Source organism: Stegodyphus dumicola, chromosome 3 (assembly GCF_044657685.1).
Source record: "Stegodyphus dumicola isolate Sdum_Otavi_A_Nest chromosome 3, ASM4465768v1".
Classification (NCBI taxonomy): Eukaryota; Metazoa; Arthropoda; class Arachnida; order Araneae; family Eresidae; genus Stegodyphus; species Stegodyphus dumicola.
The window spans coordinates 178,388,873-178,416,046 of NC_140770.1; the positions used below are offsets into that span (position 1 = coordinate 178,388,873).

Sequence of the window (27,174 nt, forward strand, 5' to 3'; positions counted from 1 at the left end):
CACAAGACGTCCATGTATAAAGCTACTGGGCAAGAACTTAAAAATAACGAAGACGATTAAATATCTAGGAGTCACTTGGGATCAAAGACTCACCTGGTTACCGCACCTCCAAGAAATACGTACAAAAACATCGACCATCGCAAGGAAAGCCAGGCAATTTCAAGGGAGAAATTGGGGACAAAACCCCCATATCAGGAAACTATTATATCTGACAGTGGCAGAGAGAATAATTCTCTACGCAGCAGTCATATGGGCACAACCAATGAGCAGCCGAAAGACCAAGCTACTGACCACAATTCAACGGCCGTTTGCATTAAACATCTGCGGAGGTTATCGCACAACAGCGTCCAGCGCCGCCACGATACTTGCAGGCCTGCTGCCATTACACATAAAGGCAGATGCAGAGGCTACCTATGTACGAATCACCCATCACAGACAAGAAGCCACATATGCAGGAATTACGTTCAGAACAACAGACTATGAACTCCCTGGCAGTGTGCAACACATCCACCCTGCCATCAAAGGTAGAGGGATCCATGTCAAAATCCAACATCAGCAATCGCACTCCAGACAACACACTTCCTCTGCGATTACACAACTGTTCACTGATGGATCAAAACATGATCAGGGAGTGGGCTGCGCATTTGCTCACTACGAACATGGCACACTAGTAAAGGAATGGAAAGGACATCTCACTAACAGCAATAGTATCTTCCAAGCAGAGGCACTAGCAATATTTAATGCACTACGACATGCCCTCAACCTTTCCCTTACCAATGCGACTTTTTACACGGACAGCATGTCAGTGCTACACGCACTCAGGGATCATCACCACACTTCACCCATCATCATAGATATACAGCAACTTTTACGCAATAATCATCAAGCCCGCTTTAACATGGTATGGGTGAAAGGACACTCCGACAACGAAGGGAATGACGTCGCAGACCGACTGGCTAATGAGGCTGCCAACAACATCCACGCTCAAACTATAAGAGCCTCTACCCCCGTCTCACACCTCAAGAAAACTCTGCGTAATATCTGTAAAGAAAAGTGGCAAGAAGAATGGAATAGTTGCGACACAGGGAGAAGGACGTATAACTTCCTACCAAAGGTAGACACGGAACGTCTTATAACAATAGCCCCACTGACACAGTACATAACGGGTCATGGCCCATTTCCATCTTATTTTATGCGTCATGGCATCTCAGCATCTGACAATTGTGTCTGTGGCATGCTAGGTTCTCCCGAGCACTACCTATTTGACTGCGGTCTAACAACAAACCACCACTTACCACATCCAACGAATGATAGAACACTTTACTATCGTTTCATAATCAAACACCCGCCAGCTATAAGGAGTATCTGCGCAGTTGTACAGCAAATCAACGCCCTAGGGCAAGACATTTGCGAGCCAAAGTAGCATGGTACTGCAGACAATGTACTCAACGATTAGATATTCGCAGTATGTACACATTCTGTAATACACATTCCACATTCAATTTCGAGCCTCGTGTTAACATCTGCTTTCAATAGCCACCAACTTGCAGAAATAATGTTACTGACATGTTTATCAGTGTAAAGCACTGGGCACCCAATGGAATGATGTGTTATCGTAAATCGAAATATATAATATCCGTACAATGCACGAATGTAGTGTATGCAACGAAATATGTAATTCATGCAACAGAAGCCCCTAATGAAAGTATGTACATTATGTATTATGTGAACTGAGCATATTTCCGCACAGCGCTACTGCTTTACGCACACGTTACTATGTCTCATATGTTTCTTCTGTGTGTAATATTTGCATTTATGTGCTCTACGTGTTTCCATATGTATTCTATGTGTCATGATATGTATTCTCGTGTGTGTTTTTATGTCTTTATGTTACGTAATTACGAGTGTGTTTTTATGCTTTTACGTTTAATTTTGTATATCTATGTGTTTCAGCTTATATGAGTGTTTTAGTGTTTTAATGCTATCCTTTATATTCTTTTTTAAGTTACTTTGTGTTATTAACAACGTCCTATGTAAAAACTACCCGACATCTAGCACCTGTATGGCCATGTAAACTTCCGGTGCAGCCTCACGGGGCTCCAGCGAGTTGCTTCTTCGAGATAGTGTAGGACGTGGGACATATGCCTGTTTACCTATGTTATACGCCAGGCGTCCCCGTCCTCCGTCACCTGTCACAAGAGATACCACTCTACACCATCACACCAAGGATAATGGCTGTGTTCGTTTGTAAAACAAAGGCTGATTGGAACTGCAAGCTCTGGCTCCTCCACACACGGACTCGATGATTATATGCTCCAATACTGAAGCGGGATTCATTACTGAACAACTATTAGATGCAATTTGGTTGGCAGCCATGGTTATCGACTGCGATATGACTCCAGACGATTATGTCTAGGATGGGAGGTTAAAGGCAGACGTCTTAAAGGACGTTTAAATAAATTCCGCATATGCCAAGCGCCGTGAAATGGTGGAAGGTGCCACTAGTCATATGGAAAAGGTGTAGGAAGTTGTACAGCGGACAATGATGCCGTTGAGTAAAATCGTTACCTGTTCCATAATTATGCCATCTTGCCTCTCATTCGTGCACTTTCATTTTGCAGAGCCTTAGTTCTGCCGATGAGAATCTTGCAACAACTATTGTTGCCAGGATCTTTGTACAGCTACTGTTTGTCCATTTTTCGGTATGATCAGCTCGTTTTCCGCATCCCTATTATGCAAACACCTTCGAAGTCGTCCAGTTGTCTATAATATCTTCGACAACGTCTTAATGCCATGAATGGTTGTGGCTCCAGGAGCAACCATTCGTGCAATGCCAACAAGGAGAAAAGATAAACCGTCCGCAGTTGTTACTTGTTTTCTACGATGATAGTTGCTCGGAGAAACACGTGCTAAGACTGAAATTAACATTACTTTCCCTTGAAAATTTGATCATTTGCATACTTTGCATTAGGAAATTTGAATATCAGATTTCGAGCTGATTAATATTTTTCTTATAATTAATGTTACTAGTGGAATATGAGTTTATTACCATAATGAAAGTAATAATAATAATATAGTTTACTATTTCGCATTTCACGAAATTGGTCACACGAGGCTCACCTCCGATTTTACTCCCTTCTGATCTTAAAAACTGCTTGGGTCTATTAATTTGTATTGAATAAGCTTTGCTTACTTGCTGTTAAATTTTATTCAATTAAAATTTTGCTATTAATTACAAGCAGCCTCGGATTAAAATCAAATCAAGAACAACTCTCGAGCGGAATAATACCTGTATGTTTCAAAACTATTTTGAAAATTTATAGCTGTTTGATTTGAGAATCTTAGCCGGCGCCAAGAAAAGCTCAGGTTTCAGAAGTAAAAAACTGGGAGACGAATTATATGGATTTTGACGCCAATAAAATTTGATGAACATTTTATTTTGCTACCGTGTTTATTTAATATGTTGAAGCAAGCTGGATTACAGCCCTCTAGAGCCAAACTCCAGTATTTCACAGTTTTTTAATGCATTCAGGAGTCTGGAAAGAAATCCTTTGCTGTATAGCTGAATCACAGTACACACTGTAAATTCTGTTATTATTAATGGAGGATTTCTTTTAACAGTTAGCAAAACTGATACCAATACTATTTTCTGAAAGCGTGCTAACTTTATATCGTAAAAGCAAAATACAAAGGAAATCCTAAACACTTGAGGAACAAATCCTTCATTTCAAAATTATTTTGACAGAAAAGGGGATCATTCCTGAAAATTAGCGTACAGTTACGCAAGTCGTACCACAGCTTAAGTCATGCCTTTTAATATTAGGCGTAATATCATGCCAAATACGCTTCTTCCGACATACCGAGTTACCTGCTTGTCAACCATAAAATTTCACATCGTGTTCGTCTCCCTGTAATATATATGAGGAAGACGGCGAAGAGAATATGGTTCAGTGCCTTAATGCAAAGGATGTGTGCAAGCTTTATGTATTGGTTGTTGACAAGAAAATGATAAAAATACTTTTGTGATCATTGTTGTATTGTATTGCATAAATAAATTAATTAAGAAAAAGAAAGTTTTATTATAATTGTTCAATTTGAAATGTAGTATGGACTTGAGCAAATGGTAGTACGTTTTAGAATATTGTTTGTTTAAATCTTACTAATTTCGTGGTCATAAAATTTGTTAATTTTATCCAAGAAAGTAGGCTGTATGGAGTTTTAGTGTAATAAGCATAAGCAACGACATCACAAAATATTTTTATCACATAACCTTAATTTTTTCATAGATCCTGCGATTTATACCTGTTTCTTCTTAAAGGGTACCACTTACGTTTTCTTACACTACTTACCTGGTCAGAAACAGCTTCTCAACCAGAAGGGACTTTCCCTGGGGATGAATTTCATAGTTTCTGAAAAAGGTTCGCATTTTGTTTACCTTTTATGTATTTTGTTTTAGATTGTGAGTATAATAAATAACTTCAAGTTTTGATATGTATCAAAATTTTCTACACTATTCTAGCTTACTTTATAAAACTCATTAAAAATATAAATGTAATAAATATATGTATATGGTTTTGGAAAAAAGAGAGGGTTTGTGAACAATCATTTAGTAATGGTGAAAGAGGCGCACGGGAAGAACAGAAAAGGCAGGGAAGAAAACATACATTTTGCACGATAAAACATACAAAAATAGTCAAATTTAGTCACGAGCTGGTTTTTACGAGCAATTCATAATTTTTCAGTTACTTTGTGTCTAAACTCTTGCAAGAAACGTTGAGATAATGCAAAAAATGTTAAGAACCCGCTGCCTTAGATGAGTTAGAAATAAAATAAATGAGCAGCATCAGCGATCTTAAATATTATTCAGAACCTTTGTTTGTTCTTGGTGTACCGTCTCCTTGGTGTATATCATTAAGTTAGTCACCTTTCATCCATATTTTTCAATTCACTTAATTTTTAGAATGCTTTGTTTTAAATATAATTTATTACAACTGTAATTGTCAATAATTTATAGTAGTTTTAATGACATAAAAATAAGTACCAGAATATAATAAGAATTAAAAATATGAACGATAGGAATGGAACCATGAATCATGTACTAATGTGGGTTATAACTAAGAAATAAAGTTATAGAAAAAAAGGCACTTATGTTTTTTAAAATTTCGAGAAATATGCTCACATTATATTTAAAATAACAAGGATAGGGATCTATTGGAAAATTCTGGAGAGGGAAGGAAAAGAAGGGAATAAAAAAAGGTGCAGAAGATAAATGGTAGAGACATTCTAGCAGAGAATCTTGCCCATCTAATAAAATGCATCCTATCTGGAAGAAAAGGCGAGGGAAAAAATTCTACATCATAAACATACTTACAAGTATAAAGCCAGATTTGGTCACGAGAATGTTTTTACGAGCAATTCCTAGTTTCGCAGGTATTCTCTGCCTAAAAGCCTGCAAGAAACGAGCTGCGATTTCCCATCGACTATTCTGCTTCTGGTGGCTATACAAACAATTTATTTTCTTGCAGTCGTTTTCAGACCGAAAATTTATTTTCTAACTATACCTTTTCTTTCTATTAGTTTTGAGTTTTATTACAGTAAAAGGATATTGGTTATTAAAATGCAATAAAAATTCATGATTAAAAAACTGTTATTTCAATTAAATAAATGCGATCAAATAATTATATAATGCATACAATGCAACTGACCGTTGAATTGAGGTTTGTAGCACCAACAGCTTGTAACCAGTACCTTTAGAATTCTCAGAAACAGAATTGATAAACCTACTCTTAACCAGAAATGTTGACCGTTAGCATAAAAGCACATTAACAAGTAATCTATAATTATTATATCTTGGGTATTTTACAAAGATTTAAGTTGTAAAAAGGCATATTAGCAATACATCATAAGGCTGAAAAGTAGATTTACAGTAGTTCAGTTTATTTATCAGTGTTGATTCGGTCTTTTTCATCCAAAATGCGCAGTTTATTGACGAGAAATGGATCAAATTTAACACTTTGGACAGCCAATTGTGGTATTTTTATTTTAGTTAAACTAGATTCTAGTAAATTAGTTTTGTCGGTGATAATTTGTTGTCTGCCATTGAGGGAACCCAGATAGATCGGAATTCCTTTCCTCCAGCGGTTGCTTGGTGAGGATTTTACGCAGACAAAGAGGCTGTGAGTAAGACAAAAGTTATAAACTTTTGCATACCTTTCTGACATTGAAGATGAGGGCGAAAATTTGTTCCTCCAGTGATTATAAAATGTTTTGGAATGGAAATTGAAATAATTTTAGTGGCCAAAGCTTCTTTTAAGATAATTCTATCTAAAGTAGTCGGTTTCGTATGCTGGCATTTGGAGCGCGAATTTAGGCAGCTAAATCTATTAATCTTAGTCTCATGCAGACTTTTTCTTTATCATCTGTTGAAGGGAAAAAGAGTAGAATTTTTATTATTATTATTATTTATTTCTAATGGCAGATTGCAAAGACAACTGTAGCCAGAACAAGCAAACACGAAAAAAAAAGCAAAGCTACACAAGAGACTAATCTATAAATCCATTTTATGTCTCGCCTCCCAATACCTCTCCTAGAACGTTCCAGCATTAAGTACAGGGCAACAACTCAAATGTGAAGCTTCCATTTCCTCATGAAGATTGCATATACGAATTGGGATTAGTATAATGTTAGGATAAACTGGGGTTAGGATGCTTTAAAAGGCAATCATGGCCAATAAAAAGATGAAAGCAACAAATTCCTTTCTAGACTATATAGGAGTGTCAAAAGGTCTGTCAAAAATGGCCAATTACAGTATGAAATATAGCAACAGATTTCTTACTGGCCGATATACGTGTGTCAAAAATTCTGCTCGCCCATACTATGTACCACTGGAGAAAACCTACAGAACTCTGTAAGCGGCACATGCCCGAGTTTGTAGACCACTTAGTAGTATTTCTATGTTTCCAGAGTACACCCCTAGGCAGTAGATTGACATTGTATTCTGTGTGCAAGAATATATCTCATACAATATCACAAATTGAATACGCTATACGCAAAAGGATTCAGGCCCTTAATGTAAACATTTTGGAAAAAAGAAAACTAAAATTTGAAGAAATTCGTTTAAGTGAGTTTGATTGGAAATGTATCTTTTTCTTTATCTGTCACGAGCAGGTTTTTTTAAATGTTAACTCAAAAAAAAAAAAAAAAAAATGTTTAGCAATTGTGATTTTCTAATCAGAGAATTACCTTGCGTGGAGAATTTTGAGCTACTGTTTTCCAAATTACTCTTTGTAGAAATATTAAAATCTGTAAATTTATGCCTAATGAAATTCATTTCTGTATAACTCAGTGGAACATCATATCTCTATTTCTTTCAAGTGAAAGTTCTTTAAATCTTAAAATTTTTCCTTTTGCCTCTTCTGGTCAGTTTTGTATTTTACGGACTACTTTTTTCATTAAAAATTTAGTATGATAATGAGCAAGTTACTGATTCAATATTTCTAGAGAAGGCACCAATAAAAACTCATATTGCGTGTTTTATATAAATGAATAAATTTTTAAAATATATTTTTTCTACTATTACAAAAAAATTAATTTTTCTACTGTTACAAATGTTGTATAGCAAATTTAATATAATTAAGTGAATCATAAAAAACAAAATTTAAATTTGTAAATATTCAAAATTTTAGCTACACAACAAGTTTGGATATATTCATTTATTTGGCTTATTAATTCTAGTGTAATCTATTTCGGCTGTTCGGTTTTACGCGAACAGCGTCTTCAATCTTGTACACTCAGACAATGGATATAGGTGAATTTTCATGTAATAAACTCATTTTTTCATGATAAAAATTAAGTCGATTTCTTAGTATTTAATATCAATAGTTGCAGAAAAATTAGCTCTTTAATTTGACCTAACTTTCGTTTTCCTAACTTTAATTGCATTTTAGTTATGAGCTTTAATTAATAGATTTTTCCCGTTGTCGTTGTGATTTCTTTTCTGGGGGAAGAAGTGCCCTCTTTCCGGTAAAATAGTGGTTTTTTCGAGTTTTCAGCGCTCCTTTGTTGGGACTGCGTACAGGGTTGTTGAAATACCAAGTTCTCCAACTTCGCGAGGCGTGGCTGATTGGCGACGGCTTGGCGACTTGAAATTTCCGTTGGGGTTTCAAAGTGGTGGTTTTGGCGAGATTGTTAACATGAAGGAATGCTGAAGTTGCAACTGGTTTAATTTTTGGCGGGGAGTGAGCAATGCCAAGTTGGTATTCCAGCGCGTTCCCTTTTAACGGGCTGTTTTGAAGGACGAGGTCACTTTTTTTGGACTTTTTCACTTGCCACTTGATGTTGTACTCGCCGGCAGCTGATTTTTTCGGAATAATGTTCGTGAGACTTCCACTTTTGGAAGAGCCATTGTTAGGCCTTTGCTTCCTGAGGCTTACCTAATGATTGTCAAAGTAGCGGAATCTCGCGGTCTTCGGCCCGATAAATTTTTCTGCGTCAGTGCGCAAGTGAAGCATCGAGATGAGATAATAGATTTTTTTCAATATCTTAAACATATACTAGCTAAAATTTCCATCGTACTAATCATTTTTTCAATATGTCATCAAGTACTTCCTAACCTTGGTCTAACCTCCTGGAAGAAAACAAATAATACACCGTTCCCTGCAAAAAGTGAAGATCCTCATATAGTGTCATCAATTTCTTGCTCCTCGGAGTTCAAAGAACTTTTTCATCTTATACGTTGCTTCTGGAAGGAACTTTCATCTTAAGCGTTGGTTAAGACCCACTTCAGATTCGAATTTAACTAATATTCTCAGGGATCATCTGAGCGTCATCTTTATGGATTTATGTTTCTACTCAACTGATCTTGCTGTGACTTCTACCTCCTCGAAGGATGTGCTTCCTGCTGTCACCGTCGCCCTCTCGAACTGTTCTGACATGCATCTTGCTGAGTGTTAATGCCACTTTCCAGAACATTTCCGCCTGCTTCTTATTAAAAGTTGATGCGCCTAAATCAATAACACGACGTCTATTTGTCTTCACCGAATTCTTCACCTTAGTTTTGTTTTCAACTCTCCCATCCCACAGCTGCCCGTCTGAATTCTACAGCTAAGTTCTTTTTTTGTTTGCTTTAATAGTCTGATGTTATAGAATTCTGCAGTTAAAATGATTGAAATAATTTAATTTGTTGAATTTAGAATTTTGTAGTTGATAAATTTAACCTAACTCTATTGAAATCATTTTTGTGTGTCGATTAAGTATTATTAGATTGGCTAAGGAATTATAACCTTATTTAAATTGTTGTAACTTAGTTAGATTGGTTAAGGAAAAATAAGTTCTTCATGAAATTATTTAATTGAACTTGTGGATTTCTTCCATGGTGAGGATTGATTTGTAAATGTGTCATTATTTGAGCTTCTTTGCTCCTCTCAGGGATTAACTTTGCTTGTAAAATGTAATAGCATGAATTCGATTAATATTTATCCAGTTAAACTATACTTTAAAAAAAATGGAAATTTATTATGTGCAATAACTGAATTCCTTTTTTTTTAGTTAATGTTACTAAGTGCAATAATCGGCAGTATTTTAGCATTGATTATTCTATGTGAAGTGTGTCTATTTTTTTTGGGGGGGGGAAAGTGTAACTTGTTAATTTTTTTTTCTCCTCGGGGAGGGTTTTGTTAATTTATTCAAAGTTTTTATTCTGATATGTTTACCTGATTGTAATAGTAATAATAGTTGATATTATAAGGACTAAAGTTAAAAGTAATATTACTCGGTAAGAGTATGGATTTGTAAAACTCAATATTTTATAGTACTGTTTGAACATAATTTGTTTACTAAGTTCTTAATGCCTAGTTTAATCATCAATATGTGACCATTCTGATTGAGTATAATTTGTTTACTAAGTAATGGATTAAGTAATTGCTAAAGAAGTTAATAAATAGGTTCACTTTTCTAGATCAGTCAATGGTTATTTTATTTTGTGTGCTCATGATTTTCACCAGTCTACTTCTCAAACTGATTACAGGGTTAATCCGGAAAACACAACGCAATATAAAGATTTTATTAATACTAGTATAATACTGTTGTTAAAAAATTTTAAGTGTTATGATCAACTAGTAGGAAACCTTTCAGGTACATCTAAAACGAAGCATAACACAAATATTTTTTTCTCATTTTTTTCACTACACCTTTCAATTTTAAGAAAAAAATATTTTAATTATTTTGGTATTTAATACCACAACTTATTCCAATTGTTCTTTGACCTAAACACTACACTTTATTCCATTCGTTTAACAGAAGCGAATTAATACATTAATTGAACTCTAATTAGTTGTCATTTTGCATTAATAACCCAGGCACTTCGAAGTTCCTTCCTTTTTCAAATTTTTCATTTTCACTACTATAGGTTTTATATTTACAGTAGAAATATTTTATAATTTACAATAGAAAATTTCTCTGATTATCATTATTAAGTTTAATATCATTATTAAGTTTAATCTAAGTCTTAATCTTTATCATTATTAAATAGTTGTTTAAAATTATTAAGTTGTTTATATTTACAGTAATCAGTTATAATAATTAATGTATAATAATTTACATACTAATATATTAGTTAATATGTAATATTATTAGTTGTAAGTATAGTATAGTTATATTATAATATAGTATAGTTAGTTCATTTATGTACTATAATTAGTTATAATAATTTATAAAGTAATTAGTTATACTAATTAATATTTATAATAATTAGTTGTTTATCTAAATTCATTACTTAACAAATTTGGGTTTTGCTTCTATGCAGGAAAATATAGTTTTTCCTTTTTCATTTCTAGTAGATTCTATTTCTACGTTTTTAATTTTAATTTTTCAATTTCAATCTTACATTGTGTAGGAAATTGCTTAAATATTCACTTTGTTCAAAATTTGATGTTTTCTTCAAATTGATTTGTTCCCTATTTTTTCACAACCGGTTACTACTTCATCCTATAAGTAAGTTTTTAATTATGTTCTCGGTTTATTTGTGTTATTCTTTTATTTTTAATTTGAAATTTAAATTCACTCAAGTCTAATTTTATTCCTTTACTTGATTTGACTTTGAATTTTTCCTTGCGTCGAGAAGGACTTCAAAATTTTCGGATGAACTGTCATAGTTAAAAAACTTTAGAATTTTTCATCAGCTGATTTTAAATACAGAAACGCAAGTGTTTTCAAGTGAGACTGAGATTTAACCGAGTCTGATGTATTCTCTTGATAACGTTACATCGCATTTAATTGACTTCCTCTTCTTTATTTATTTTTCTAGTATTGGTTTAGATATATTTTTCAGGTATTTATAATGTTTAGATTTTAATTTCCCATTTCTTTAATTCTTATTTTCTTTATTTATAGGATATTTTGAAATACACTGACTACCAATAAGTATTTGGACACCTGTGATAGAAAACAAAAACTAAGTTTATTCAAAATCAATAGTTAGTAGAGCCTCCACGAGAGGTAATTACAGCGGGGACACTCCGGGCTATACTTTCCACAAGTCTTTGATGACAACTAGTGGTATTTTCTTCCACTTGACTTGGAGAAGACGTAAAATTTGCTTCACCGATTTTGCACGGGTAGTGCACCCCTGAATACGTGGGTAGTGCACCCCTGAATACGTGGGTAGTGCACCCCTGAATTCGGCGATGCAATTCGTCCCAGAGGTTCTCGATAGGGTTCAGGTCTGGACTCTGGGCAGGCCAGTCATTCGATGAACTCCATTGGCACCATATCAAGCCTTGGTTAACGTCCAAACATGACAACTGGCATTGTCGTCCTGAAAGTAACAGGGGTCCAACCCGTAAAACTGCCACAACGTAGGAAGCACATTGTCATCCAAAATAGTGCAGTAGGCATCGGAGTTGAGCTTACCATGAATGGGGACCAAGGGTCCTAGCCCATACCAGGAGAAACACCCCCAGACCATAATTCCACCTCCGCCGAACTTGACTGTTGGCAAAACTAAGGTTTCTGCATCGCTCTAACTCTGCTCCAATCCTAAGGTTTCTGCATCGCTCTGCGCCGCCGAACTTGACTGTTGGCACAATGCATTCTGGCAGGAGACGTTCTCCAGGTAGACGCCAGACCCAGACCCTGCCATCCGAACGGTAAAGGGTGAACCTTGATTCGTCACTCCAAAGAACCCGTTTCCACTGATCTACGGTCCAATTTCGATGTGCTTTGTACCACATTAACCGAGCAGCGCGGTTGGACTTTGTGATCAAAGGCTTATGGGCAGCAGCACGACCATGAAAACCAAGCAGATGTGCTTCCTTACGGATGGTATTCATTGAAACAATACTCTCGGGTGCCTGTTGAAACTTCTCGCGGATGAGGGCCATCGGTTGGGTGCGGTTCTTCCGAATTTCTCTGGACAGCACTCGTCGGTCCCTATCTCCCAGTTTCGTTGGTCTGCCGACTCGGGGCACATTCCGACAATCACCGCTCACCTTCCACTTCTTAATCACATAGGCCTCTGTTGATTTTGGGTACTTCAGATCGCTAGATATGTCCCTTAAGGATCGGCCACATATGCGATACCCGATAATTATACCTTTCTCGAAATCAGAGAGCTAAGAACTGCGAGGCATCTTGCATGCTACTAAAGCCGATGCTGTTTCCTACACGATATATACCGGCGGAGTCCGTGACGTACCTTAGGACCGCAGATATCGTCATTTGCATAGGTGTCCAAATACTTATTGGTAGACAGTGTATATTGGTACTGAATTTTTATAGGATATTTTGGGTCTTTATATTAAATGTGCTCTAAATTTCCTGCTTTTTGTCTATACATATACTTTTGTGTAAATATACATATATATGTATGTCTCCCTCTCTGTATATATATATATGTAATAATAAAATTCCATAGTCAAGAATACACTTAAATTTTTAACTGTATGTTCTTTTCATTTTTAATGGCGACGACCTCTTATTTGAAAGTGCGTGGAATTAAATTCACAGGCTCGTAGTCAAGTTGTTTTTCCCGCCTTTTTCTACACGTACAGTTATAGAATGTTCTGGAGATATTTAAAGCGAACTGGAATGGCTGACGTCATTTCTTGGAAGCTCCGCCTTTCCAGAGGCTATAAAAGGACTCGCAAAGGAATATCGGGGTCTTTTCTTTAATGTTTCGATGCAGTAAACTTCATACAAAAACTTATTAGTAATTCTTTTTTATTTACTCCGGAAATATGATTTTCGTAACTTCTATTTCTCCTGACCAATAATAAATGGATCCTGTTTTTTAAACTTTTCGTCTGATAATTTAAGCTACGACTACATCTATATTTCTTCACCAATCTATTTATTCCGGACAAAAGCTGGTACATCCCATATATATATCTTTTCTCTGTCTCTGTCTTTCTCTCTGTATATATATATGTAAGACATAAAGTAAGAAATGTAGAACTAATGTTTCACAAAGACTAAAATTTTCAAATTCATAATTAATAAATCTCAAATAAATGCAACAAAGAATTTACCAGCAGTAAGTAAAAGTAATTAGAGTGCTAGCTTAAATTATAGTAAAGTTTATAGAGGAAAACTTTAACCCTTGTCTTTGAGATGTTAGCTCTGATCCCTGCATTTGTAAAACTATTAAATATTATAAGCGCTAATAGCTGCTTATTGTATTTCATAATTGCAGAACAATTTTTTAAAAACAAAATATAGATATGCCTAGTATTTTCGTGCTTTAAGCTGCAGAAAATTATTATTGAAGACATAACAATAATTTTCTGCAGTTTAAAGCGCGAAAATACTAGGCATATTTTTGTCTTGAAACAAATTGTTTTGTAATATATATATATATATATGTATATAGTAGTATATAAAATGTATATAATAATTGAAAAAGAAAAATGTAAAGCTAACTGGTAATTAGACGTAAGACCTATCTGGTCTCAAAAACTTTTGCGCATAATGCTGCAAAAAGATTTGAAAGAATAGTAGTAGGTAGGAACATTGCTGCGAACTTGCTAAAAGGGTACCAGGAGTTGTAGCTCCACGAAATATTGTAACACAGTACTACACAAATAATAAGAAATTTGTCTGGAAAAACTGGAAAAACTGTAAATTACGCGATAAAACTGCCAAATTTAGTGCTGGAAGACTTGCTAATGCACTAAAAAATTAACTAATCTGACCGTTGTGAAATGTGAAATGTTAACTCACATGAAAAATAGATCGACGGTAAATATATATATATAAGGAAGGTATAAAAACATAGATTATAAAATTTCAATATATAAAATGCCTATACATAAAAAATTTAAATTAAAATTTGCCAATATATAAAATGCCTATTAAAATTAAAATAAAATGAAGACACAAAATGCATCAATACAATTTACAATAAACAATAATTAAATAGCGGAAAAACAGTAAATTAACCCACTCGTACTCTCAGTTGGCTTTTCAAGGGAAAAAAACTGTTTTACGAAATAGGTTAAATACCATTACGCGTTTCGCCGAAACAGACCATTGAAGCTCTTGTTTAAAGCGAAAAAGAAATTTTAATAAAAATGTATATAATAATAAAAATGTATATAATAGCGAAAAAATGTATATAATATGTATAGATATATGTGATATTTTGGCAGTCGTGACGCTTGGCATCAGAGTTCAGGCATGGTTTTAGCAGAGTGGTAAGGAGATATCCAAAGAAGACACACAGAGGAATTTCACTTTTAATTGCACATATTTATTTAATTCAATTAGCAGATCAATAAGATATAACTAAATATGACAGCTGTTTCAAAAAAAGTAATTGGCGACTTCAAAAATTAACATTCTAAATTTGGTGATCTGCCCCTAAATTCATCTCTTCTCACAGGTTCCAGATTTTTCTATCTTACGTAACATTTTAATGCAGATACCTCTTGTCCAATCAAATTAATTTTAAACCAACACTCTGAATTGAAACTTCTCCAACTCCCAGCCTTCTTCCTCTGAAGTTCTATGATACTTTTCCCTTTTCCGCATAAGTTCTCCCGCCGGCAACATGCTTCTTATGTATACTGCTGCCGCTTACTTGCTTAAAACGACGTCGTACTTCAAAATGCAACTTACTGTATTCAAATATTATTAGGAAACATCTTGTCTGAAAAACGGAGGGTTTGATATACGTAAAAAAAATAAAGATTGCGATTTTTCAAGATAAGTTGCGCTAAATTGCGTCATCATGCTTTCCACTCTGCCACCTTCAACCCACTACGGTATTCTCTGTCATCTACGCAGTATCTAATAGAAGATACTACATAGAGCTGTTAAAAATTCCACTGTTTTCATCTACACATTTGGAATCATTACTTATTTATAAAATTGTTATATCTTACACACACACACACACACACACACACACATATATATATATCCACCTGCCTTGCATAGCTTAAAAGTCGTTACCCAACCTTTATTTTCACAATCGTTGGTCGTAGTAAAACATTTCCAATTCCAGAAGTGCTTTAAATGACGATAATATTCATCTTTTCTCAATGTCAAACTTTAAAAAATTAACTATGGACGAATAACGAAATCTAAATAATTGCTATATGACAAAATTTGAGCGGAGTATTTCAATTCAAAATTTGCGATTTTTGACGTCATTTTCGACTTGCCTTGAGGAATTGGTTAATTAAATTAGAATAACCGAGAAAATAGGCTTAAATGAAGTGCAGCCAAAAATGTATATATTTTAGTATGCCGTACAAGGAACTCATGTAATGTCCATATCAGAATTTTTCTTTTGCTTTATTATTATTATTGTTTATGTATATTTTGATATACTTTATTAAGTAAGCGAAGCTTTGTTTTAATTAAAGAAATCTGGCCTATCATATTTTTTATGAGATTGTGCATTCGGCCGACATGGAGTTCGCGTATTAAACCACTGTTTGTCGCATTATAGTTGATCTCCAACTTTTTTTATATTTTTCCATGATTTTTAAGACAGATTCACTAGGCTTCGTTGCATAGAGAGAGAAGAAAGAAATATAGCAGAAATGATACATCCGATGATGATTACAGGGCAATCATCATGCCTCCTGCCATCGAATTATTCAATAAAAACAAAATTAAATTAAAAAAATTTAAAAGCTTTCAGATTTAATAATTCGCCCAAAGGGTCGTTTCTTTAAAGCTTTGTGTGTTACTTTTATTTATCAAATATCATGTTCTTCGCACGTAAACCACAAAATTCAGTTTAACAGCAATATCACAAAATATTTAAAAGAGCATATCTTTAGAATTTCCGATACACAGTCTCGCGCCTTGGAGAGAAAAATGTTTTTTTTTTTTTCCATACAGTGTTGGCATTTCTCGCTTGGAAATCGTTGAGTGAGTTTCTTCATCAAAAGTTCACAAACGCTTCACGAAATATGAAATAGATAATAAAAAAAGTTCCAAATTCCAAATTTGAGTTTCCAGATGCTCATATTCGGGTGGAGACGTACCTTATTCAAAACTCTCTAGTGCCGTTGTTTGGCTCTAGGTGCCGTTGTTTTAACACAATGTGAGAAACATACATAGATTTATGCAGATTCATCATTATTTAATTTCGTTAAATATATAATGCAGGGCTCTAATATTTGATGGCAAAAATTTTAAAAGCCAATCAACGTTTATAGTGAGCCAACGCGCAATGCAAAAGAAAATTAATAGCCCTTCTGAGTAAATTGCCCGTTTGCGCTAACAATCGATATAGAACCTAATATCAGTGTTGCTATTATATGCTAAAAAATGCAAGCATACTAGAGAAAAACCTAAGTAACGTTATAAGGTATTTCTCCTGCCTTCCTAACGTGCCTTCGTGGTGTAGTGGTCAGCACGCTGAGCCGGTATTTCAGAGGTCCGTGGTCTGATTCCCGGCGAAGGCGTTTGCTATTTTGCATCTCTCTGACTTCGAAAAATTATTCTAATGTCTCTACATGCGACATGCGACGGGGGACGTGGGCACCACCCCTTTACCATCGGTTAATTGTAGCGCCACGTCCACCAGTATCTAGAGTTGAACCTTGAGTCATTCAAAAGAGCAATTACATGGCCATACAAGGGCTGTTAATATTTAGTATTACATTCTTGTTTGCTGGTTAACATATTCTATGGATAACGTAATTTACAGAGTTACATACTGTCTTTGTCTCTCATTTCCGGCATACAATGCATATGCATTACCTGAATTACATTAATCTTACATTGCATTGAATTACTTTTGTATACAGTTACAGTTTTTAGCTGTACATTTCAATAAATATACCTACATTACTTGTAGACTGCATATAAATACAGTTTGCACGTACAGTTACATATGCCAATATTACATGTGCCTTACGTTACATTTTTTTTATATACATACATAGTCAGGCACGCCTGCTTCACATATTACTTAATTTTACCTACACTGCTTAACCTTAGGTTACATATACTTGCAGTTGCATATAGATACATGCAGATACATTCTGATTAATTTTTTAGATACAAATATTTACAAACATAATAGTCTTACAGGTTACTTACATTACATGTTATTTGGGTACTTATTGCATAATTTTCCAGTACATGAAATAGACATTCCAATACATACATTGCTTTGCGTTAGACATCCTATATCCCTTATTCATAATACAAAACATATACGTTACCCATGCATTTTTATTAGACATTTCTGCATTTATATTGCATTACTTTAAATTGCATAACTTACTTATACATAGCTTACTGATACACAAAAATATTTACATATATTACACTCCCTTACATTACTTTGCTTACAGATATATGCACTTTCATACATTCGTTATGCCTACATTATATATCGGTTCATTATATATGGTCTTACGGTATAATTTGCCGAAATTTATTTACACAGTACATGCACATTGTTAAATGCAACTGACTTTCCAAGTATGAATACAGGCAGTCTTTATACTGTGAGTTTCTAGTCTACATTATAGTTTCTTACAATTCACTTGAATGACAGTTTTCCTACATTGCCTAATGTCTCTACAGTGGCGCCCGAGCTAAATGGTTGGTGGATGATGATTCTCTCCACCCAAGATTTGGCGATTGGGTCCTCTAAGAAAGAAACAGTCGCCCTTTAAAAGCGGGAGTATATAATGCATTTCTACCGCCTTCCTAGCGTGCCTTCATGGTGTAGGGGTCAGCTCAATGAGCTGGTATTTCACAAGTCCGTGGTTCGGTTCCCGGCGAAGGCGTTTGCTCATTTTTCAATCTCTCCTGCTTCCAGAGATCCTAATTTCTCTACAAAGTAAAAATAAAGAGATTCTTATTTTATATTGTATATTAAATTTTTAAACAATATGATGCTTTTGTGGAGTGAAAAATAATGCGCTTTAAAATATATTTCTCAATTTAGGATTTTCAGAGCGGAATTAAAAGTATTTGTCATGTAAATGGAGTTATATAATGAAACACTACATCATTTACATTGCATTTAAAATTTAGATTTGCGGGACTGGAGCGATTCTTTGAATTAGTGTACTCAAAGGAGCAATACATTTGCTGTATTGTTAAATTAATTAAGTATACTTATGAAATTTTATCGCCTGGATCTAAGGAAATTACTGTAATTGGACTGGTTAAATTTATTATAATATTCCTTCCTTTTTTTTATAATAATTACCTCAGACAGCTATGCACGCAAGAGGTTAGTTCCAGAAAACGGGTATTATTTTCTATGCTATTTGTTTCAAAACGCTTTTGAGCCTTACTTTATCCTTCTTTATAGGTGGCTCTGTCATCGTGTCTGATGTTTTACTGCTTATTTGTTTTAAATTTTGTCTTGGATTAGTCGCTGCGAAGTCGCTGACGTCTGTGTCAAGAGCCTTGACTTATTGTGTGTACCTAAGAACAGTGAGACCCTACGATTTCTATTAATGCAGTGAACTCGCGTTTTTCTTTAGAGCTTCTAATAACTCAGAATAAATAAAAGGTGGTTAAATCTATAGATCCTACAACCTAGTATAACTTGTAATAGAGTAACCTTGGTAACAAGATTACTATTCTACACGTCTGCACTTCTCGAATTACGGGACTACATCCTGGTGACGTCCGCGTCCTTCTCCTAAGCAATATTTCTCATGTCTTCTACTTCTGTGAATGGGCCTTGTACATCACTGACCAGACAGATAAGATACGTCATTGTCTCAAGCGTCAAAAGAAAAGTTTGATCTTGGAAGAACATTTACCTTGTCTGTATATTGACGTGGGTTATTACGGCCTTGATTATTACGGTTGTGTTACGTAAGTAATTATAAATTTTATAATGCATTCGACGACTGTATTCCGAAGAAGATAAGTGTTCTTCGTTGCCTATTAAGATAAAATTATTCATATCCAAGCAATTTTTTGGGCAGGAGCATAAAAATTCCATAAAATATTTCCAGTTTAGAATAAGCGAAGTTTAGGAAAGCTGCTAGTTTCAAACTTCTCACCACTTTGGTCATTTGTGGAAATAATGGACAGATGTAAAAACCTTATATTTAAAACGATGAGCTTTTATGAAAAGTATATATTTCCTATATGACGAATTATACTCAGCTGAACAATTTTTAATTAAAATCGATTTCAGTTTCATTATGTGCAGATTGTTAGATTTAAATTTTCTTGTGCTAATGAATTAGTTGATGTATGTGTGCAAAGCATATAAAGTAAAATATACTTTGTTGTAGCTTGAATTAAAATTGAAATCCAATGAAACGAAAGATTTTCAAAATTACAATTCATTTACACAGAATAAGCTTTTGAGCAGAGAACCGTAAAGAACAAGCATGAAAGATACCGTCACTAGTCTGAGCAAAAAACTTTTAAAGAAGAACAAAGATAAAAAAAAGTCCTCCATAAATTTGAGATATCCTTCTTATGTAACCTGAAAAAGATATCATAAGCCCAAAGTGGATGAGGAAGGGAGAAAAAAAAAATCAGCCAATTGAATTTCCTAATCTTTCTTTTACTCGTTTTACCAGCACATATTACTAAAGAAACATACATGGAGTGAATCTAACAATTGCCGTGAAAAGAAATAAAAGGAAAAGGAAATACTTTATTATTATTTTTTTCACTTTATCTTGGCAGACAATTCAGAAAGTAACGTCATAGATATGTTTCAAAGAAAGGAAAATAACAAAATCCAACAATAAGCTTTCGCACAAAACCTTTTTATCTAGATTGAAAAACGAAACTGCGAGAGGGGAGGTAAGGTCGTCAAAAAAGTAACTTGAGGAATAGTTCTAGGGGCGACCTTCGAACTTCTTTTGACGAGGTCAGAACAGGAAGCAAGAAGAAAAAGCAATGACGAAAAAACAAAAAGAATCTTTGTGGAAATAATTCGCCTTCGAGGCAGCAGTTGTCAACACGTTGCAATAACTACACTGAAAACTCCGTCAGACAGTAAAACTGGAAACACATTAGAAGAAATAGTATATACCATCCTCTGATCTGTATATGGTTCAGTAGAATTTAAATAAAATGAAAAACATTATGAGCATATTTTATTGTTGTAATATTTGTAAATATTTAAATTCTTCTTGATTCTATTTTTATATTTCTGTATTGTTTTGCGTGTGATAATTTTAGGGATTATTTTGCGTTTATAATTGAGCTTGTGGACATTTTTTTGTATTTAAGTATTTATTTCTTATATAAAATTATAGTTCTTTATATTATAGGTGTAAAAATGTTGCAATTGTAAAAAAATAGTTCAACTAGAACGCGAGCTATGATGAAGTTCATTCCTTGGCGCCATTTGTAGATGCCTCGCCAACTCGGCTACTTTTTTGGAAGATACAAGAAACTCCATATTCTGAGCCCTACGATCAGGAATTCCAGATTTCAGAGACCTATGACTGCAGTATATCAATGCGAGTTCAAAGCTAGGAGGTTAGTTCCACTGACGCAACAATGTTTTAGATGAACTGTTCGTAATTTTGCGACCATTTTAAGGGCATTCTCTCGATTACTGACGTACCAAGTAATTTTAAGAATGTTCATTTCTTTATTGTGATTTTTTGACATACTGGACTTTACATGCCACCGCTCAGCCAGGCACTCTCCGGCCCTCAGTAGCCTGAAAAGTAACAGCCATTTCATTGTTGTTCTTAATTTCTTCACCATTTAAATAATGTGCTTATTTTTTGCAATTCATGCAATTTCTGAATATTTCATGGGATTTTTTTTTTAATTATGTGCATATATCTTTTCATTTCGTTCAGTAGTTGCCAAGCCACGCTCCTTCATGACATAAGATTCGATGCTTTAGGCCGTGTGACCAGCTAAACAGTGCCTGACCACTACCCCTTCTTACAGCTCCTTCCGGTCTTGGCATTTTCTCTCAGGAAGCAATGAGCTTCAAAGTTTTTCCCAGCTCAGCTTTACCTCACCTGGAGAATAAATACTATTTACGGACATTCTCAGACGTCAGGTCCAATTCGGGATTCACTCAGGAATCTGGAAAGAGCAGGGATAGGTGGGTGTTCCCCCGGTGCATGCCAGAATAATAACAATAGTATCAAAGTAGGACTTTAGTTCAGAATCAATTGGGAGATTTAGAGGTTAGTTGAATTGGAATTTAATCTCCAAGCTACTTCGAGAAATGACGTTATTTCTTGTGCAATAATTATGATTTAATTTAATATCCGCGTTTTATTTGAGCTATTTCCAGCTAATTATTGTGCTATATATTATTGCGCTTATGTGCTATATTTAGTATTAATTTTAATTTCCTTATAGTTATTTTTATTTTCGAACAAGCCTTTTTTTTTTTTTTTTTTTAATTTTCTCATTTTCACCTACGTCTCCCTGCCAGAATGAGTCTTTGGGATTACGTTTTATGTAAATGAATATTTAAGCTGAAGTCTGGGGCACTTCACTGGAAGAGGATTTTATGCCTTTCGGCCACATTGTTGCTGCTAGTCTAACTGTTATTGGCCGTACTGTTACGTGCCTTCTAGTATACGCCGGTGATTTTAAATAAGGGCTAGTAATTTTGTACAGCTCCGGCTGTTTTTTAGGGTTAGCGGTAGATTAGTTTTATATATTCTAACTTTTTAAGCCCAAATAGAGGCTTATTATAAGACCGAGAAAGAGTCATCTGTTAACTTGAGCTGGAATAAAGGGTAACTTTAACCTTTTTTCTTTGGACTTCTTACTTAAAAGAACTCAACAAATAGTCGCTACACAGTTCTTCAGTATTCTAGCTCTTAAGAACTTCTAATTTAGCTAAAATGTAATAATGCCGAGGATTTTTATAATACATTGCTGATTTTTCTTTGCTTATCTGGAATTTGTATTTTAAGAGGTATCAACGAATCCGTATCCTGCAGCAATATTTATTTATACATGAAGAATGCATTATATTCTAAGAAATCAATATGAGACCTTTTTTCCTGTAAAATAAATCCAAAACTATTCATTTAACATATTATTGCGTTATTTTTCTTCCTTCATATTCGTACTGAAGCTCGTAGATTTGGAGTGAATAACAACGACACTTGTTGAAGTATCGAAACACACTTTATTTAGCTAATATTAATCAGGAGAGCTCCAAAGTGACTTTTTACAGTCGTCGAAAATCTACTATAAACACGCTGAAACTCAGCGACACAGCCTTCACACTTTCAGGCAATAACGGGGAAGACAGCTTCACTGCAAAGCACCAGAGTAGAGCTCCCGACTCTGCTCGGTCGTTCTCGGAATTCCACGTACACTCGAGACTCTCCACACTACAACTCGCGATGCACTCGACGACACGCAGAGCACAGCTTCCAAATCTTCGGTTGAGTCGTTCCCGGAGCTTAACATACTCTCTCGACGATGCACTAACCGCGATACACTAACAGATCTTCGATGCACTCGACGACCCACTCGGCACTCGCTGCCCTGCTGTTAACTCGATCGACTCCGCACGGACTGACTAACTTGAGACTCAGTGACTCGCACTCTAGACGAGGCACCTTAGACTCTTCGTGTACCAGCAGGGTTTATATAGTTTTTCGCTTGTGTTCGAGAACATTCTGGGCTAAACCGGTAATAATTCGTTCCAGAAGGCTCTCCATTTGTCGTCAAATCGGCGATTTCTCGTCAAATGTGGCATCCTTGTCGTCCCTTGCCATTTCATGGCAACCCTAAATCTGCTTTGCGGGGAAGCTATCTTACCGCGCCTGTACATTTCGTAACAATATCTTTCACGGACAATTTCAGAAAATAGTTTGAATGTGATTTAAAATTCTTTTGAAACCTATTGCACAAGCTCAGGTTTTCATCGGCCACAGTCATTTATGTAATTTAAATGCAAATGTCTTTATCTATTGCGCATATTGTTAGGAATTTTATATATGTAAAAATCATGTAAGTAAAATTTTATGTGAATTGTAGCATTTATTTCATTATGTAACATAAAAGGGCCTAGGAGACGAAGCTTCGCAGGAAAATTAAGGTTACAGAGACAAGCCCACCTATTATTGAGGTAAATGTCATTGGCGAGATAACGCCAAGCTGGCGACTAATTTCTTTACCCAAATTTGGCGAGAAATCGCTAAAAGTCACCACACTTGGTGCGCTTTTGGCGACATTTTTGTCCGACCACTATATAACTGCAAGTGGTCCTATCCGTATATACTCGTAAATGCAACTGTAGATGCTTTCCAGCAATTTAGAAAAATCGAAGGTACTGGAAATTTCTGGGCGGACGGCAGAAAAATGTAAAACTGGAGAGAGCATTAGCTTCTAGTTTAGTTCAGAATGGGGCTCAGAGTGTTCAGAGATTCGAGCTTACGCATTTGAGGATTTTTGTGTTGTCTTTTGTTTAAATTTTTTAGTAGTTTGAAGTGGTAACTATTAATTGTACTTCTCATACTGAGAAGAGCTGTACGATCGCTTTCGTGAAACTTTCCAAAACTATAAAGTGTATCTTTTGTGAAAAAAAAATATCAAGCTATCATCGGTTCTGTGTGCATTTAGTCCTTTAAGATCACATAGGTAAGTAACAAAATTTACTCGCAAAAGAATCAGAGGATTTTTTTTTCTTTGCAACGAATTTCTCAAAGATACGTACTGTCATCTAAATCGAGCCGAATGCACGACCTGAAAACAAATAATGGAATTTGCTTTAGAAGAATGAAATTTTTATCATACAAATAAAAAAAATGAACTAAATTTTTAATTTCGTTCACTAAATGTTTATTAAAACATGCATAAATAATAACATTAAGCAAAAGAAAACATTTAAATTTATAATTATTTTCTGTATGAAATCTAAAGCCTGGTACCTGTGAGACAATAAACAAATAAATTATTTGTGTAAAATTTTCGAAGTTCTGAGATAAAACTTTTCATATAAGAGAGAACTTTGAAAATAAATAATGACAGCCTAATCCCTTTCTTTAATTTAAAAAAATCTGATGTGTACACCACATAACTTCCTTGTAGGGAATATTAAATTATACGCAATTTTTCTTGATTTCATTTAAACTTATTGGATTGAATTAAACCTACTTCGCCGACAGCGCATAAACCACAATAGAATAAATGCATTCTTTAAAATTCACTCTAATATTTGTTTACCATAGCGACACTCTGGCGCTAGATTCACTTAACAGTATTATATTTCGTTTATATTATAACTCATAATGCACAAAATTTATATCATTTAAATAACAGAATTATCTAATCGTTGCCACATGTTCTATTCAAATACTATAATAAAGCTAGAATGGTGTATAAAAAATTAAGCAAACAAAACAAAAAAGAAACAGTTTTTTCACAGACGATTGAGCATTTCTCATTCAATTAATTCAGTTCTCACTTCGCGAGAAGGCAAAAATACATAAAAACTCAAAATATCTATATTAAAAATTACGAAGTATATCTCAAACACTTATTTCCTCGAAAACATTCCAGGAAGGATTAAGCATGATTTAATTGGCAATAATAAATTAAGGCGTTATCTTTGTTTTTGCGAAGCTAAGTTTCTCTAGATTAGCAACAAATCCACTAGTCTGCTGTTTCTAATGTAAACAATCAATGGCCGTCATAAAAAAATGCTTAGCGGCACTTAAACAATATTGAAATTGTTGATAATTCTAAAAATATTGCATACAGATATACTAAAGACATTAAAACCTTAACCGGAAGATAAAAAGAACATAATTCAATCATTTTTAAAGAAAAAAATGTACAATTTACAAACATATAAGATTAAAGAAACTGAGATCACTGAGTCGGGTAACAGAGCGGATATATATATAAATATATTTATATACGTTTCGTGCGGCCGATTGAACCAAAATACGAGGTGCACATCTACATGTTATAGCAGTCCTATATACAAAATTTCAACGTTCTGAGGCTACTCGTTTTTGATTTATGCGAAATACGTTCGTACGTACATGCGTTCGTACAGACGCCACGAAAAATTCTCTTCAGAATTAATTTTAAAGCAGTTTTATAATTTTTTTTTTTTGGAGGAAACGAGTCTTTTATTCTGTCCTTACGTACAGGTATCTTGCAAAAACATCGTTAAATTGCATTCGATAGCGGTCAAAATGGATATTTTCTTTGAAATATGGTGCCGGAAACTTTTCGCGATTACAATACTTCCTTTTTACTTCGTACAAGGAAGTAAAAAAAAACTATCCAGATATAAATTTCAAACAAACTGATTACTGTTAATACAAAAATTAGTAATTGAATTTACTTATTTTTCGAGAAGTATGGATAACGTTTGCTTAGATTTTTATCTTCAAATCTTTGAATAAAATTTATATCACAGTGTAAGTTAGCTAGCTCCATTTATAGATTTTCTGATATGTCATTCATGTTACATTTTTTTCAAAATAATGTAAACTTGGAATTCAAATAACTAAAATCTTGAAACCTTTGCAACCACAGATGTGCTACACGTATATAACTGCCAGCGGGCCACCAGTTTGAAATTCCTGATTTAAATAATCCTTTTATTTTATTTATTTATATATTAAGTGTTTTAGGTCAAAATCGTAACATGTAATGATGCAAGAATATTTTTTGTCGTTTCAGCAAAATCTATGTGAAAATGTAGAGCAGGTCCCTGAGCCCGAGCACTATAAAAAAACTCACTATTAGGTCGGATTCCTTTAAAGATTCTGTCAGACCACTTCACTGTAAGAAAGGAAACATGCCTACTCAGCTTTTCATTTGAGACTTATATGGAAACTTTGAAATGCATGGAAGAGAATGATCGGATATGATTGCTGACTAATACTGAAAGGATGGTATGGCGATTTCTATCACCTTTATATTCAATAGCTACTCAGGGCATATCTTTATAACACGACTGTGAATAGCAGAGACTTTCCAATTTTAGTAATTTCTCGATAGATTCATGGACAGATGTAAATGTAACACATAATGATGTAAATAATATCTTTGAACAGATAAAAATAATATGTTTGCACGAGCCTGTTTAAAAATCTGGGTAAGTATGTCATGAGTTAAAATTATCAGTTGCAAGGTATCTTTTGAAAAATACAAATGCTAAGAAATAGGCACAATTTTGGATCAATTCATATATTTCCATAGTATTTTACAATCGTGCAATTTTAAAGTATCGTGCAATTTTACAGTTTCTGAATGTAAATTGCAGGGCTTCAAATTCACCCAAAAACATTATTTTTAACAATAAAAGTTACACAAAATTTGTCCTGTTTCTTAAACTATATAGGACCTTTAGATATTAACTACATTCCTTCTTTTTCATAAACTTTCTTTGTAAGAAAATAAAGCTATAAGTTAATGTCATGTGAATGCACATTATCCGAATGTAGATTTCATATCATTTTGTTACTTCATATATAAGACATTTATTTTCTTAATTTCCCCCACGTTAAATTGCCCAGAGATTCTTCAGTTATACAATTTTTTGTAAGTTTCTCCAATTTCTTTCAGAACTGTTTTTACAGCGAACATGTAGATAAATTTAAAAAAAAAAAGAGAAATTCCATACCCGAATCAATCTAAAATACATGATGTTTCTTAATATAGCGAAAACATTTACATTTCTTTTCACAATATTAATATTTGTAATTATTCTTAATAATGCCAAAAAGATAAAAATTTTATTTGAATAACTTATCTTTTCGC

The 27,174-nt window shown here is 34.2% G+C and overlaps 1 long non-coding RNA gene across 1 annotated transcript; it reads left to right on the top strand.

Annotated features, from left to right (window-relative positions):
- The first annotated feature begins 3,701 nt into the window (after nucleotides 1-3,701).
- On the top strand, nucleotides 3,702-27,087 carry LOC146998220 (uncharacterized). The gene is made up of 3 exons (XR_015040040.1): nucleotides 3,702-4,418; nucleotides 20,727-20,937; nucleotides 26,092-27,087. It is a non-coding gene; the product is annotated as an uncharacterized LOC146998220 (long non-coding RNA).
- The last annotated feature ends 87 nt before the right edge of the window (nucleotides 27,088-27,174 follow it).